The sequence below is a fragment of the Maniola jurtina genome, chromosome 2 (assembly GCF_905333055.1).
Source record: "Maniola jurtina chromosome 2, ilManJurt1.1, whole genome shotgun sequence".
Classification (NCBI taxonomy): domain Eukaryota; kingdom Metazoa; phylum Arthropoda; class Insecta; order Lepidoptera; family Nymphalidae; genus Maniola; species Maniola jurtina.
The window spans coordinates 11802280-11819958 of NC_060030.1; the positions used below are offsets into that span (position 1 = coordinate 11802280).

General features: G+C 33.6%; 1 protein-coding gene across 2 annotated transcripts in view; it reads left to right on the forward strand.

The window, feature by feature from the left end:
- Window positions 1–17679, forward strand: part of LOC123877994 (protein windpipe) — a 66111-nt gene that overhangs the window by 15050 nt on the left and 33382 nt on the right. The window contains exon 2 of one of the 2 annotated variants that reach the window (XM_045924969.1): window positions 14628–14673. The gene's annotated coding sequence lies outside the window, so the exon portion shown is untranslated. The remainder of the gene's footprint in view (window positions 1–14627; window positions 14674–17679) is intronic. The other variant, XM_045924976.1, reaches the window with a different exon arrangement.

Consider the following 17679-nt stretch of genomic DNA (forward strand, 5'->3'; position numbering starts at 1 on the left):
CTGTAAATGCTACTATCTTTTTAGCACTCAGGGGTTGATGTCTTTAGTTTCAGAGATGTTGCAGGTATGCGTAGTGAAGGATGATTGTGAAACCCACCTAGGAAGGCTTTATTTTTATAGTCTAGGTCATCTAAGCTTTGATGAAATAAGCGTATGTGATTTACTGCTTATCCTAATGATCTACTCTAGTGAAACCACTAACGGCATAGAGCTTGCAGAGTTCGTTTCAAGCTGAGTACAAATTATTCAGACCAAAGACCAGTTACGTGTCGGTACCACGTCAAACATGCCAACCAAATTAAAATTACGTAACATTAGTACTTATTTAACAGGTTGTATGTGTAGCTCATGACCTCATTTATATGTTCTGTACGTATCTACTGAAAATACATTGTTTACGTCAATTTACGTCAAATAAAATGTGTGATAAGCATTTAACACACTGTTTATTTACACAGGTCTCCTGAAAGCTATAATATTAGTGTACAGAATAGATAGCGCACGCTCTCTTCTCTACCAATCTGACTGCACGCCACACGCTCCGCTGATCGCTTGTCACTTATGACTTACGCTACCAGTATTTCGCCCACGCAGCTCTCAAATAGGCTTTCCCATTCCACCGCCAGGAAATTCAAGAGCAATAAAGCGATCGCATTATAAAGTGTCCCTTCGAACACAATTTGCGATACTAGCTCCACTTTGACGTTTATAGATAATAGTTTACTGTTTTAGAAAGCGCTCGTAAAATGTAATGGTTAATTTTAGTATAACTATTTCTTCAAGGGGAGACAATTTGTTGTATACAAATTATATTTTAGTTATCTGTCTAGTGTACGAAAGCAATGACGGTTTAGGATTCGTAAAGTTATACGAATCTATACTTTTATAAAAATATATAATCAAACTCAGAGGAGGTAACTAGGCAGGTACTTATGTAATTTTTATAGGGACTATTAATTACAATTTCTTTTGGGCAATACAAGCAACGAAAAGAGAAAGTGAAAAAGTTTCGAGGAGGCCTTTGCCAAAGATTTTTGATCGAATTAATGTTTAAATGAAATTGTATTAAAAAATTCGATAGGGGATGTAAATAAATTAATACATCTAAGTTTTTACTCTCTAATACAGTATACCTACTTAGTCTATGAAATACTGAGAGACTAGCGAAATCCAATTAATAAACTTGTTATTCTGTTGTTTAATAAATTTTGCATAACATCACACTAATATTATAAAGGAGAAAATTTGTATGTGAGTGTGTGTGTGTGTGTGTGTGTGTGTGTGTGTGTGTGTGTGTGTGTGTGTGTGTATGTTTGTTACTCCTTCACGCAAAAACTACTGCACGGATTGGGCTGAAATTTAGAATGGAGATAGATTATACCCTGGATTAGCACATAGGCTACTTTTATCCCGGAAAATCAAAGAGTTCCCACGGGAATTTTAAAAAACCTACATCCACGCGAACGAAGTCGCGGGTATCAGCTAGTTGATAATAATGTTATCACTGAACTGGTTTGAAACTTTGAACCAAGTTGGGATACTTATAGCTAATAGTCTGGTCAATTCATATGATAGCTTTTATCTCAAAAAACAAATGAATTAAAGCGGATCAACCAGTTGGAAATATATTTATTGTTTAAGTTTAATTGAATAAAATTAAAAATAGAGTCAATGTTTTATGGTAGCAGGTATCTGAGAATGTAGTATATTTCATGTCAATGACATTTGAAATTTTGCTATCAGGTTTTACAAGTTTAGAAATTGATGATCATTATCGAAAGCACGTGGAGATCACAAATGTGTTTGTGATAATAAAGGCAAAATAAATGGGAATAGTCGACATTCTTCAACAAGTGCCATTTGATTACTTATAAAAATTATAAAATTACATTATAAAAAATATATTTTAAGAAGGGTAAGATAATTATTATTAAATGTATAAACATAACTTAGGCAATGGATAAACAAAAGCGTATTGATTTGATATAAACAACTAGCCACGTAAAGTTGAAGCTAACTAAACCGAATAAAATTGTTTGTTAAAAATGTAAGACAGCAAATCACTGTTTAAGTTACAATACAACATGCATTATCTTTAATCATAGCTCTCCTACAACATAATCAACTGGTCTAGATTGTAATGAAGTCATTGGTTTACTGGTTATTCATCCGGTGTTTATCAACACCGGATTTTAGACAGACATATTTAGTAAATAAATAAATATCCTTAATTCAGCCAAACAATGATACAGGTTGAACTTAGGTGGTGGATATAGGCTCCTAGTAATTATCAAGGAGTCAACCAAACCTTATGCTTTACATAGGTTAAAACCTAGTTTAGCACGCTCCTTTCAAACTTACAACTTCAGTACACATTTTTAATACCATGAATACGCTACAATATAGGATGAAAACTACTTACTTAGGCATAAGTAAAAAAAAAAATTGGAAAATACAGTGTTTTAATTACCTACATATTTAAAAATGCTCTAAGTACCTACAATAACAAGTTATAAGTACGTAAATGTGTAGTTAAACAATTTTTATCTCTCAGGTAAATATGCAATTTGGCGAAAAAAACAATAAATAAGGAAATGCCATTCAGAAGTCAGATAAGTCACGAATTAACACAGCGCTTTTGTTTATCAGAAAGTCGTATAAAAGTTAAAGAGGTACTAAAATCGTTTATTCCTTAAATGTGAAATTCGGTATGTAAACGCACTTAAAAATGTTTGTCTTTCAACTAATTAGGCAGTCAAACAACGCCGCGGTAAAGACCGATTGGATTCTTGCACTTAACTTATATGGCTGTAATAAGCCAGATACTGTTTAGGTTTCCTCAGTCAATACCTTGCGAAGCTTCCAGGACCATAAAATCGCCATTAAAGTTTGGATAAATGTAACGCGCGACGAAATTTTTATCGTTTTAAGCAAAGGTGATCAAGACCGATTCGATTCATTTACACTCGACTAGTACCTATTGTACTCAACTTTTGGTTGTACTATCAGGCGTTATGGTATTTTGGCGCTGGAATTCTTCAACGTTGATAAGTGTAAAATCTTACTAACCCTACTGCATGAAAGCGTTCACAATGCGGAGCTCACCGCTCTGTTATCATCATGCTGTTGCCGTCGCGTCGTCGCCACAGTTTACTCAAGTCAGGGAACTTCTATAAAAAAACGTCGTGGCCTCGACGTCACTGGCAGGCGTCAAAAATGTTCCTACATTTGACGCTAGGTAGCCTATGAAACGCCAATTTATCTTTGATTTCACGTCACCCAAAGCCTAAAATTTGACATATTATCGTCCATTCAAACCGGAGAGTTCCCTCACTCTAGTTCACTCTGTAGTGCATTTCTTGTGTTACGAAAATCATACACACGTTCAATATGATGTCCTGATAACGTTGCGCGTTGTATTTGCCCAAGCCTTAACTTTTCTTAGCCATTACCTTGCTGTAGCTTCCAGAACCATAAAATCGCTATTAATGTAGACTAGATTGCTTGTCTCCCGTAAATGGTAGGAAATATGTTTTATGTAGCCTGCAAGGAATGCTGATATGCCTTAGGCCGTGATAATGACTCTGAGCAAGTACAGTAAGAAAGTATAGGCTTGTGGCGAGGTGGTAATACTGCATAAGCACTCGTAACTATTTCCCAGGAAAATCTAATTCGCTGATTACTTGAAATCAAGAATGTTGCCCGTGCAACCTGTTTTTGCAGATGTTCCTTTACTTCTACTATTTTTTTTAATCAAATGTTGATAGATTACTTTTTCACATTTCCGTTTTAAGTTACTACCTACTTATTTTTAACTTTAGCGAATTAGTTCTATATTTTACACCGCAAAAAATCCACGCGATTTTGCTATTAGGTAAATTACAAGCGTGAGAGATTGCCGTAATATAGCTTTCTTTTTTATCCCGGCAAAATAACAGAGTTTCATCAGTTAAAAAACTTAAATCCTGAGGACACCAAGTCACGGTCGGAAGCTAGTAAGTATAACTAATATTCCAGTTATTGCGCTTGTGTAGCCATCTGCAGGTGTCTCGAAAAATCAATGTTAAACACGATATTGTTTTTTCAAGATTAATTTTCCATTCACAAATCAACTATGATGCATCTTTGCAATTTAATATTATGAATGTAACAATGACAAATATATCTCGCACAAACATTGTTTACCATTAGGGTGGTTTCGTACGTGAATTACATACTCACAATACAAATTACGTCTCAATTGATTACTGTTGCTTGTTTTGGTTAACGTATTCGTAAAGATGATGTCAATCATTTAATTCACAGTTACCTTTATAGATAATGATAAAATCAAACAACGTATTGAATGTTGGATCATAGAGTACAATATGCTACCTACTAGTCCTAAGTAGGTACGACAAAGTTAGGCAGTTAAATATAAGTACTTAACTTGATGTAGGTGACAAAATATCGTGAGGAAACCTACATGCTTGAGAGTTCTCCATAATGTTATCAAAGATATGTAAAGTCTGCAAATTGGCAAGGTAAACTATGGCCTAAGAAGCCTGTCTCATTTTGAGAGAGTCCGTCAGCTAACACCTCGTTTTCTGGTGCGAGAAGAAAATATCTTTGTTTTGAGCTACATTCAAGGAGTGGCGTATACTTGGGTCTTGGTTCCTCGGGGGCTAGGGTGCTCCATCTTTGTTTAATCAGTAGATATATCCTTTATTTTTGACTCAATAAAAGTATTTTATTTATTTATTTCTTATTTAAATTAGGTCTACCGAATGCCCCCTAGAGCTCGTTGCTAGGTAAAGAAGTTTTTTTTTGAATTAAAGCTAAAAGTCCTCAGTGCTCCCAGTGCAAACACAATAATATACTTGATGCAAACCAAAATCATGTGAAACAGGTAATCAAACAAAAATATTCATGCCACAATATAAAAAGGAATAAGTACCTAAATAAAGACAAATAAACACGTATACTGGACAGGTAACATTTGTAAAGAATCGAACGGAACTTCAAAAATTATTATTCGTTCAACGTGATAAATATTTAGATTTAGAAGACGAATATGAATAGGGTTGACCCGTCTGGTACTAAATACATTCAGGGACCTCTAAGGGCACGTAGCATTAACATGGTAAAGTATTGTCCCGATTGGGCCCCTTTTTATCAGTGTTTGTTTTTTGTAATCCTTTCGTCCTTCGAACGAGTAAAAGAAGTTTTGATTTTTCAGAGTTCTCCTTCACATTCCCTCTCTTTATTAAACCAACAATTAGATAAAGGTCAAGCTTTAAACAACTGAGCGTGCAATAAAGTCTTATTTTCCACTAGAAGATGCCCGCGGCTTCGCCCGCGTGGATTTCAGTTTTTGAAATCCCGTAGGAACTATTTGATTTTCCGGGATAAAAAGTAGCCTATGTGCTAATCCAGGATATTATCTATCTCCATTCCAAACAGCCAAATCCATTTAGTAGTTATTGCGTGAAAGAGTAACAAACATACACACACACGCACACACACACACATACAAACTTTCGCCTTTATAATATTAGTGTGATATTACTATATTTTTATTTAGGTACATAAATATAGATAGATGTATGCTTACATTATATTCCATCTAGACAGGAATGTTAGATAAAGCAGTAACATGATCACCTAGTGTCAATTAACGGTTTATTTTAATAATATAATTATTATAATTAAACTTGTTTCTTTACACCATTATGTATAAAATCAGTGATAAATAAAACAAATTAGTGTCAAAGTATCGTTTGCATACTTGAAACACTCATAAAAGGCGAGATAAAATTGCCTTATAATAACTGTATAATATGTAAATAATAGAAAAATTATGCTAACATCCAAAACCTATCTAAAAACTCTTTTACTTTTTAGCTGATTTTATGTAAATAGGTGCCTATCATGTAAAAGTGTTAATGTTTGCATATAAAAAAATTTCAAAAGAAAAATAAAACCGACTTCAAAAACCAAAAACACTAAAAAGTAGAAAATAATTTTTGTTTAGCTACACATGTAATGTACCTAGGTATGAAGTCGAGCGAGCATATTAAAACAAAATTAGAAATCCAAGAGTGAAGCTCGCCCGACTTCATACCTAGGTACATTACATGTGTAGCTAAACAAAAATTATTTTCTACTTTTTAGTGTTTTTGGTTTTTGAAGTCGGTTTTCTTTTCTTTTGAAAATTTTTTATTTCACAATTTTTAGTGGCCCCACTGTACTATAATATGCTATGCCCAGTTAAAACCCTACTGTTTACTAAGCTATTACAGTGATCGCGAGCAATTTGCTCTTATCCATTGAGGAGTTCTGTTCTCCATCTCCGAAGATATTCATCAGATCTTCACCAAATTTATATGGGACCACCTGCACAGTATACCCTTTCAAACAAAAAAAAAAATTTCCAAATCGGTCCAGGGGTCTTTGAGTAATCGGGGAACATACATAAAAAAAAAAAAAGATCCCGACGAATTGAGAACCTCCTCCTTTTTTGGAAGTCGGTTAAAAATCATTTTTTCTTACCTACAGTATACCTAAAGGCCGCGTTAAGGCAATACGTTATACACATAACGGAGTCACGTATGCTGGCTGTAAGGTCGTCCTTATTTGTGCAAACAGACTTGGAGATAGCAACGTTTGCGTTCAAAATGTAACCAAGAACACAGAGATAATATCGAATGCGAGTAATGTGAACTCACCGCTAGACATTCCTACCTGAGCCCCGGCTCTCTGACGCCCGCTTCTAAATCACGACCAACAAAAAACCGTTTCCTTCGCATTCTGTTTACAAGACCTCCGACACTGAGTTCCCTATTCCCTTTGTACTGCCTTCCATCCATTGCAGCCTAGCAACCTTTTTTTATCCGCGTGTTTGTCCAAAAGCTCTTCAGTTTGCGCGTTTAAACTAATTAGACATAATCTCCGTTACGGTATTAAGAGAATTTTAATGGCCATTAACTTTTTGCTTTGTGACCAAAATTTATATATACACATATTCTGTAAAATTTGGATCCAAATACATAAATTCATATCCGGCTGTATCACTGACCTACATAAAAAAGATATGAAAAAATCTGATGATCTTGACCTGATGCTACCTGATGAAGGCCAGTAGGAAAGAATATTATCCATAATAAATAATAATTATAAACAGTAGACGACCAGACACGTTTTAGTGACAACGCCTTTGTTTCATAACCTTGACCTTAGGTTCAAATAAGGAAAGAAAGTTTCTACACATTTTTATGACAGTTTGTTTTTAAGTTTACCTTGGGTCAATTTCTAACATCTTATATTATGTAATGTATACCTCCATTTATCTGTGTAACCGCTTATAACTTCTAAACTTGTCCATGAATTTAAATTTGGTTTTCACTATCATTTATGTTTTAGAACGTTTCACAGGGAACTTTTATTTTTGACATTATTTAAATTATAATAAGTTTAAGCCCACCCGCGCGAAGCCGGTACAAAACCAGCTAGTAGGTACCTATAGTAGTTACGTAAATCTGAAGTCATTTAGGTACCACTTATTTGCATGTATGATATCACGTTTGGACATATCAGATGGTAAGCCTTTCGTTAGCGAATCACGATTTTCAAGGAAACTATAGCATAAACAAGATATGAGCTGTCACCAGTCTCTGTAGGCAGAGCGTGTGATATACGTTTCTGAAGCAAACACGATGAATCAATCCGCCCACTAGCATTTGAAAGGTGTCTCTGACATGCTATTCTATTCCAGTAAAGTGTGTTTTGATATTTTTAACTCCCGACAATATACCTATTCAGTGGTTTGACCCCTTTGTCTGTGTGTCTATGACATAGTAGCTCTCAAACAGATTGACCGATTCAAAAGCGGGCAAATTATATCGGGATGATAGTTCATATAACATAATATTTGTTGAAAATCCGTTCAGCAGCCCGCCCATGTTCAACAGGTTATAAATATTATTAGCTCTTTTCCCAGTTGGTGTATGGATTTCAGTCATAATAATATAATAGCTCTATATTTCACTTCCACTCATCAAGATTTTTTATTTAATATTTACATATTTGTAAATTTATTATTTACAATCATCATGGATGGTTTGGTTCTTTAGTTTCTAGGTTAGAAAACGCTTCATTCGTAAATGTGTGTTTATGATAGCTTTTTTGCATAGTTACTAAAAATAAAGTTCTAAAGAGATTTACTGACAACTCGTCATATTTACGACATATTTATTGATGTTTGCTTTGGATATCATAATTTAATACTTCCCAAGAGATAGTAGTAAGGCGGAGAAGCAATAGTAACTATGTACACTGTCCATTAAATCAACATAGTTGCCGGGTGCCAACGTTCTTCTTGACCTTGTCGAAGCAAACAATTTTATCAGCGAAGGCTCAGTACTTTTACTTTGTTATTAACTGCAAAAACAATGTGATCAGTGAGTAGGTATATAAAAGTCCCAATTCCAATTAATTATAATTAGATACATCAACGTGGGCACGGTAATATTATCTGTATTACCGTGACGTGGGGCCGCGTTTCATTGTAAGTCTATGTCAAAAATATTTTTTCGACTAGGAGCTTAGAATATGATCACTTTTGAAAGACAAAAATGGTAAAGATGATAACTAGGTATAGTTTAGTCTAAAAGGGTTTCAACAGCGCTCTGGAATTTAATTAACACATGGATTAGAGAATTAACAGAAAACACTAGAAACACAGAAATAACTTGCAAAATATAAGAACAGAATAAACAAAACATAATATTTTGATAATGGAAAAAAGAATTAATATTGCCTATTAGTTTCAAATCAACGTTATCGCTGTTGTAATGTCGTTTATCATGAATTCGGTAGTGAACGTGCTCATTATTTTTAACATAACATATTTATGATAGCGGAGCAAAAATAATAATAGGCAGACTAGGCAGAGTAGAATTATATTTATTAGCGATGACAGTATTTTTCTAGATATTTACACAAATATGTCGTTAGATTAAACTCACCAAACAGCTGAATCAGATTCCAATAATACTGAATAGGTTGAAAACTGGGCGGTACAACGTTATGTGTATCTATCATTTTATTAATATTTTATTTTCATAGTTTAAAAAAACAATAGGTACGCTTGACAACAATGTTCTGCAAAGAGATTATGTGGTTAAAGGTTGATTCATAAATATTATGTATCATTTTATTGATTACACTTGGTAACAAAATAAAAGCAATTATAAATATGTATCAATAGGTACATAAACATTATGTAGATAGAGAAGAACAACCAGACATTATTAGGAGAATTGTTTTCCTAACTTGGAGTCAAAATATTTTATTCAATCAATGTTTCTACTACAGACAGGTTTCCCACGATAACTTCAAAAGATACTGCGTGTTAAGTAATAAATGTTGCCAGATGAGATTACTTGTACTTGCATGCAATTTACGCACTAATGCGTAACTACAAGCAACCGCAAATGTTTCTGATTTGCACGATTCGTATCTCCTGGAACGATGTGTTGCAATGTTTGTTACGTGCATGTAATCATGCAGTTTATTTACTTAATCTTCAGCAAATTTACTTTAGTGCCTTTCTGTGTAAAATGCAATTTGTACTAATAATGCTTACTTGCAAGAAGATTTCTCAACGTCACGTGGAAGTGGCGTTAGTGTGTGTGTAAAAAAGTGTCTACTATATAAAAAAATATATTACTTGCAAAACAATTGCCCTGTACTAATTTAACTTGGATTTTTACACACGTCGCGCGTAGGTTTGATTCCACCAAAATGACCAAACGCGATAAAGTTCATTATGACGTATGTTACGATACTCTGTTATGAAATAAAATGCGTGTGTTAGTATATTTGTTATGGTCGTTAACGTCATTTCATAAAGGTAATAAATCTAACTAGGTAATACAGTACTCACGTGTAAGTTTTACGACAGTTTTTATGGCTTATATAGAAGAAACTTGTGAAAAAATTGTTGCAATGGGAACAGTTTTAAATAGATCTGCTTTTATTTCAATATAGATAGAATCATAAATCTAACAATTATTCAACACAATGAAGTAACAGAAATTGGTCTTTATGCATGTATGCATTGTCGGTATATGTTATGAATGGCAGCATGTGTTTAAAATAATAGTAGGTAATTGTAATACCGATGTGTTCGAAATGCAATAGTATTGCTAACCCGGTTTGATTAAACTATTCACAAAAAGTTGTTTGCAAGAATTAGGTTCAATATTTATTGGTAGGGCTATATTGCAAGCTATGATAATCTAAGATATTATACTACGAAGGTTGTATAAGTATGAAATAAACTTGTAAATATTTCTAAATAAGTAAACTTTAGAAAAATTATAAATAACGATACTGATATAAGCAAGAGCAAATGTACAAATTTTTTAATCGTTGGTTGTAACTTTGGTAGTACCTACCAAAATATATGAAAGTTCCACTAATAAAAGCTCAAAGTCATTTTTCTTCATTATAGGCAAGCGCTTGACCACAATCATAGCTATTTGTTTCATGTTAGACAACTAGTGAATCTTATCCTACGTCTGTGAATCTACCACAGGTTCGGAATGCTAGTTCGATTGAGTTTTAACTAGCAAAAAACTCAGTAGTTGCTCTTCTCAAATAATGAAAAGTTACAATATGTAACAATACACTACACCATATTGTGGGCAACTGAAAGCTCAGCTGTTGCTTTTCTTTTTTATCTCTATCAAGATGGAGTGAGCAATATTCAACAGTCAAATGGCGTGATCAATATTAAATGACATCTGTATGATTCGTTTTGCACAATAAATTGCAAGGACCACCCACTCCCACGTAGTCTACTTTCACTCCAGCCTTCGATAAAGCTGTTGACCACCTTATCTGTAACAATTGCCTGTCTAATGAACTGTGTCAAACGTGAGGGCCCGAGATCTTTGAAGATCCATTCATATTTTTTGAATCACATTTTTTCTTTTCAACTTTAAAAAAGTTGCAGTTTACAGGTATGTACGAGGTAAAGTGGTCTACCGTGTATATTTGTAAACGTGAAAAATTATTTATTTCACCACGCTTTATCGTTTTGGTTTAAATCGGTTCGATATCGTGCTTTATTAGAATTTATTTGCCATTTATCGTCGGTTCCACTTCGTGCTTGCCTTTGCTTACATTATCATGTATTGGAAAAATAAAAACTGCCCACGTCTTTTGTATAATTTACGTTGGAAGTATCAGACGTATTTTCAAATGTTGTCACTAATGACTATGCAATCTGCATTAACTGGTTATCATATAATTTAACACGATCCGTGTGAATCACCCCTGCCTTTTGTGGTAACAGCTTACTTTTTAGATCAAGGTCAGCGTGATTCGTATCTACCAAAATGTCTGCCTACTTGATCATTTTGAAATACACCCGATTTTTAAGTATTAAGATTACGGAGAACTGAAGAATCTAGGTCATTGCACAATGTGTTAGAAATGACCAACAAAAAAAAATGTTTTCCCTCAGAGTTGCTCCAACGTCATTATTTCAAGATTTCCCACTTGAAAGAACTTTTCTTCTGGTCGTGGTCTTAAAAACTACTATTTATTGCTATACGTTTATAAGTATCCAAGTAAATCCTGTTTATGTAATTTTATTAAATTATATGTATCATTTCAGTATATATATTATTTTATATACTTACTAGCTGATGCCCGCGACTTCGTTCGCGTGGATGTAGTTTTTTAAAAATCCCATGGGAACTCTTTAATTTTCCGGGATAAAAAGTAGCCTATGTGCTAATCCAGAGTATAATCTATCTCCATTCTAAATTTCAGGCCAATCCGTCCAGTAGTTTTTGAGTGAAGGAGTAACAAACATACACACACACACACACACACACACACACACACACACACACACACACACACACACACACACACACACACACACACACACACACACACACACACACACACACACAAACTTTCGCCTTTATAATATTCGTGTGATTCATATTGTTATTATGATATTATGTTGTGTTAGTAAGTATGTACATTATGTAAACCTACCTCTTCCCATGCAATCTAAATATCTTTCATATAGGTTGCCTGGAAGAGATCACCCAGTGATAAGAACGCCTTGACACCCTAATTTGTAAAAATTCTCTAAAACTTACTATTCAGTTTTCTGTACGTGTTCTTTAGTTTTGTAACTGTAAAACTTTATGTAGGTCAGAAAAGCGCAGATGACTATCTTTATACCTCTGAAGCACTGCATTTGCATAGGAGCGAATCTTAGAACTGCTTTGTCCAAAATTGGCATTAAGACCGGCGCAGTTCCATGCCATTTTTGGTTTATATCTCGTACGGTATTTGCAGCGGTTTGCGTTTACCGTTACATTAACTACCGCATAGCTTGATCTTGTACATATATTTTACGATCTGACTGTGCTTAATTGGTTTGTTTCATACATATTGGTCTTGGAATCACTTTCAGTGTTTGTTGTGTACACTATTATAGCATCAATTTTTCTTTCATTTTTATTAACTTTAACTTTGGTTTATTAAGTTCTATTAGTTAGGTAGGTGTAGATTTACTTTACTTTCTATATATTTAATTTAAAACGGGCTGCCCCATAATCTAGCAAATCTTTGCCCTGTTATGGACTAAGTCACATCGGTGTCATTCCATAACACAGTTTAAATCTTGGTAAGATCTTGAAACCTTGTATTGCGGATAAATAAATACGATGTCAAGACCTGCTTCGTCATTTACGTCACACAACAAACTCTAAACACAAGAAATCGGATTTCTATTACAATTTATTTTCGCAATAACGAGAGAATGATTTTCCTTAGTTATATTAGAATGTTATACTAGCCATATATATATTTTTTAATTGGGATTATTTACTGAATCCCCTTGAAATATCAAACCTGCGAGATATGTTTGAAAATCAAGCATCCGCACTACTGCTACAGATGTATCTAATCGAAAGTAAGATAGGTACAATTTTTTTAGTTCGCGTAGTAAAATTCAAACTATCCCGACATAAACATGAATTAATTTAAATCTCCATCACCTGTAGTTGTACTGTATTGGTACTGTATCAGAAACCTTCCTGCAAGTCCCGACAACAACTGTACAAAGCTTCATTACCATCGGATAAATTATAAATGACGGACAAACAAACAAAGATACAATCATTTTAATATATGTATATTTGTATTTGTATAGATAAACTATCAGTCTGTTTTACTTAAGTCGAGATTGCAAGCAATAAACTGCAATCTCTTCGATAACCTATGTACCAATATTGAGGCTAAAATGGAGTCCGCGACCGTAAATTTAAATACATATATTTAAACGTCCCTGTAATTTTATGAGATGGTTTACAAGAGTATTTATTCATTGCTACTTTACAATAAATTACTGTTTCGTAATGTCACTAAAATATTGGAAAAATAATAACTTTACGTGTTCCAGAAAAGTCTGCTTTATTTGACTAACAACAAACGTTGTTAGTCAAATAAAATGTTAGTAATAAAATGTCAGTAATAAAGTGTTAAATTGTCTGTATTATGTAATGATAATAATATGTATTTATCGTTTTTTGAAAGTCAAAGTTTAAAAAATATTCCAATCCTTTCTTGGAAAAATTCTAAAAAATTCGCGATGTAGTTTAATCTCTAAAGAAAAAATTTCATTTCCAAGAAAATGTTGAGAAAACAAAAACTAGTTTCGATAGAAGTTTCTTTTGATGTTCTCTATCTATTGTTCTGCTATTTCTCGTGTCAACTATTATACTATACTACTATACACAACTATTATACTATACTACTATAATATTATGTTACACTACTATATAGTAACGAGAAATAATAGCAGCAATTTTGGTTTGCGGAACTAATAAAGCATTTCTTCCTATAATTTGAACTCCAAATTCCAATTGGCAAGATGTTTAAATATCATAGGTACGGTTTTATACCTGCTCAACATTATAATAACACCCTTGGAACATCTGTTCTGGATCTGATCATTGTACTTTATAATACGGGACTTATTTTCAATTCATCAATTCGTATAAGATCGTTGAAGCAATTTTTTATCGTGTTTTTATTTAAGACATGCGCAGCTGCGATGGTAAATAATATTATTAAAGGAAAGGGCGGTACAAAATTCCAAAGCGTGCCTGCTTGCCGTAGTAAATTAACTTATGGCAGCAAAATGTGGATTTTGGTTTCTAAAAATCTCGAAGAAGTTCTGTGTTTGGTGTCTGAGCTGAGTTTCGGAATAAAAACTATCCTATGCTTCTCTCCGGTAAGCTGTCTATTTGTCAATTTTTATCAAGATCGGTTGAGCCATGAAATGCCAATAGATGGGTATACAAACACACTTTCGTATTTATAATATTAGTATGGAAGTATATTATTCAGTGATAAAATCAAATATTTATATATAGTGATAAAATCAATGAAGCTTTTTTATTTTTTTTATTTAGGAACTTTTATATCTAAGTAAGTGTCAGCCGCATCATACTGAAGTTACTATAAAGATTCTTCTACCGTCTGTATTCTAATACTGACTACAGAATTCGTTCTCATGTACATGTAATGATTTAATTCTCTTATTGTTTCAGAAGTGCAAGAAGTGGGATGTCGTGACGGCTGAAGCTTATTTTTTTGGTAAATATTTCAATTTCCATTATTAATAGTTTCCTTACCTTTCACTTTGTATAAAAATACAGCTGCTTTCCCGTCCTTGATAAGTTACTTCGTATAAAATATGATCATGATTGCAATCTTTTTGATCTGATTTTGATCGGACGTCAATTTATTTTGCAACCCATGAAATGCACGTTGCATCTTCTATATTGATTGGGTCATTTATATTTAAAAATGCGATCGATATGGGTATTCTATTTATATTGACTGTTTATAGATCCTTGAATAAAAGTTTACTCCGGTGCTTTGTTGAATTAACGGTATAAGTGCCCGGTAAAACCAACTGTGGTTTTTGTGGCGCTGACTGTAACAAAAATTCTCTGTATATTTTTAATGTAAATAATAATAAATAAAATAAAAAATAAAGCTAACTTTAATTTTTTAGAAATTAATAAAGTTCATAAAAGTCCCATTTAGGGTCTAATATACTTACAACTCAAGTAGGGAATTTAAACAACGGTATTTATTTCAAGTTTATATTAGTTTTTCTATTAGCTTAAAACAAATGTATCACCGATAATAATGTTTCTTGCTTTGTGATATTTTACAACATTATCACTATTGCTGAAGGTGTTTGTGAAAACATCATTAATATTACTGAAGTGTACCTACAGCACATATCCTATTGTCACGTGTGACGTCAACCCATCAATTAAAAATCTCACGTGTGTCATACCTATTCAAATGAGTTTATCGTTTTCCGTTACTTTAATAATAATAATATGATTATTACTTTAAATCAAATAGCTTAAATAGGTACCTACCACAATTTTACTTACCATCTTTTTCTTTTATCAACAGTCCGAGATTTACTAGGTACTTTTATCATCGGACGAGTTAATTTTATTACGTTTTTTCTCACAATTCTGAATAATTTTCTGACTGATTATTATTATGAATCTCATAGACAGACTTTTATTTCCATGTTAGGAGTGCGTGCCTATAAAGCTACTATGTACCAGGTACATACTTAAATAATGCATACCTATCTACTGGACCTAAAACATTCATTTACCTACGCATGTGACAATCATAATGATCAAATGATACAAAGTCTATCATAGCTATGAATCAACAAGTCCTACGTTCAATGTCCCACGTTCATTTTGTTATGACTTCATTATTACAGTACAATGCACAATAATTTGTCATATATTCTATTTTTAACATACAGAATTAGGTATAATAGTAACTGACAATTCTATAAAATAAACTTAAATCTAAATAAAATAAAAAAATTAAATTAAAAACTAAAATAAATTAAATTAAATCTAAAACCTCATCGAGACCACCGCAGCGCGGCGAGGCGTTGTACCCAAGATGCTGGTTACCCCTTTGGGTGGCCAAACTAATTCTTTGCCCCAAGTTAGCTGCCAGTGTTTGTTATTTGAGTCAGCTAAAGTAAAGTAAAGTTTCAGCTACAGTAAAGTAAAGTAAGTAAAGTAAAGTTTTTATTTCGATAAGTAACTTATCTATATTAGCTAAACATAACGCAAAATACGCAAGAACACGAATCGACTTCTGGTGTTTGAGATAATAATCTTGGAGATAATAATATGACATAATATTAGCCAATATTGGCGATAACAATTTTAAAGATTTTAGAGTGATAACAGACTTTCGAATAATTCATTCAAATAATTGGTTCATCTAGCTACGATACCTCAGACAGATACACAGACACACAAGTAAAACTCATAACCCCCCTGCGTCGGGGGTTAAAAGGTTAACATAGTTGTCTTGACCCTTCATTTTGACACTTCTAAATTGGTGGTCATACACATAACATAGTTTTTGAGTGACAACCATTTACTGGCACTAGCCAAAAGTTGCGTGGATCATTACTTATATGATCTACTAGCCGATGCCCGCGACTTCGCCCGCGTGGATTTAGGTTTTTTGAAATCCCGTGGGAACTCTTTGTTTTTCCGGGATAAAAAGTAGCCTATGTGCTAATCCAGGATATTATCTATCTCCATTCCAAATTTCAGCCAAATCCGTTCTGTAGTTTTTGCGTGAAGGAGTAACAAACATACACACACACACACACACACACACACACACACACACACACACACACACACATACAAACTTTCGCCTTTATAATATTAGTGTGATTAAATTAACTTCAATGTTTTGTAACTGGGAAAATACAAGATGGGTTCAATGAAATGTCTGGGAGAGTTAGTAAAAGGGCTGTACCAATTGATTTTAATTGAACTGCACACGTCAATCGATGATCAATTATTTATTAGCTATCTAGTACTAATACCACAGCCTAAAAAAGTACTTCATACAGTTTGTCGATGGAGACGTCTAAACCCTAGACAGAACACGCCATTTGAGTCACAGAGACAAGACGGGTCGAATATACCTACTAGCAGAGTCAGCAAAACAAACTAATTACTTTGCTTGTGGTGGATCAGTAATTAGGGTATGTAAGTGCTATGGCTTAGACTGAAATTTATAAAGAGTACTTTGACTTTGCTCAGACCTTTCAGTAAAAGCTCAGCTTAGATTCAGTATTGTCAGCTCAGATTTATGATATCGCAGTCTCTATTTAACAGTGTCTTAAGTCGGAGCAAGCCAGAGCTCGCTCTATAGATTTCTACTACTAACCTAACCTGGTTCTCCGTAAATATGAAGGGCATCGTCTCACTGTATCTATTTACACTGTTTTAATAGATTCAATAGCACTTTGCATCACTTTTGTTTCCTCTAAAATATTTTATCATCATTATATTCAACTAGCTGATGCCCGCGACTTCGTTCGCGTGGATGTAGTTTTTTAAAAATCCCTTGGGATCTCTTTGATTTTCCGGGATAAAAAGTAGCTTATGTGCTAATCCAGAGTATAATCTATCTCCATTCTAAATTTCAGCCCAATCCGTCCAGTAGTTTTTGCGTGAAGGAGTAACAAACATACACAGACACACACACACACACACACGCACACACACACACACG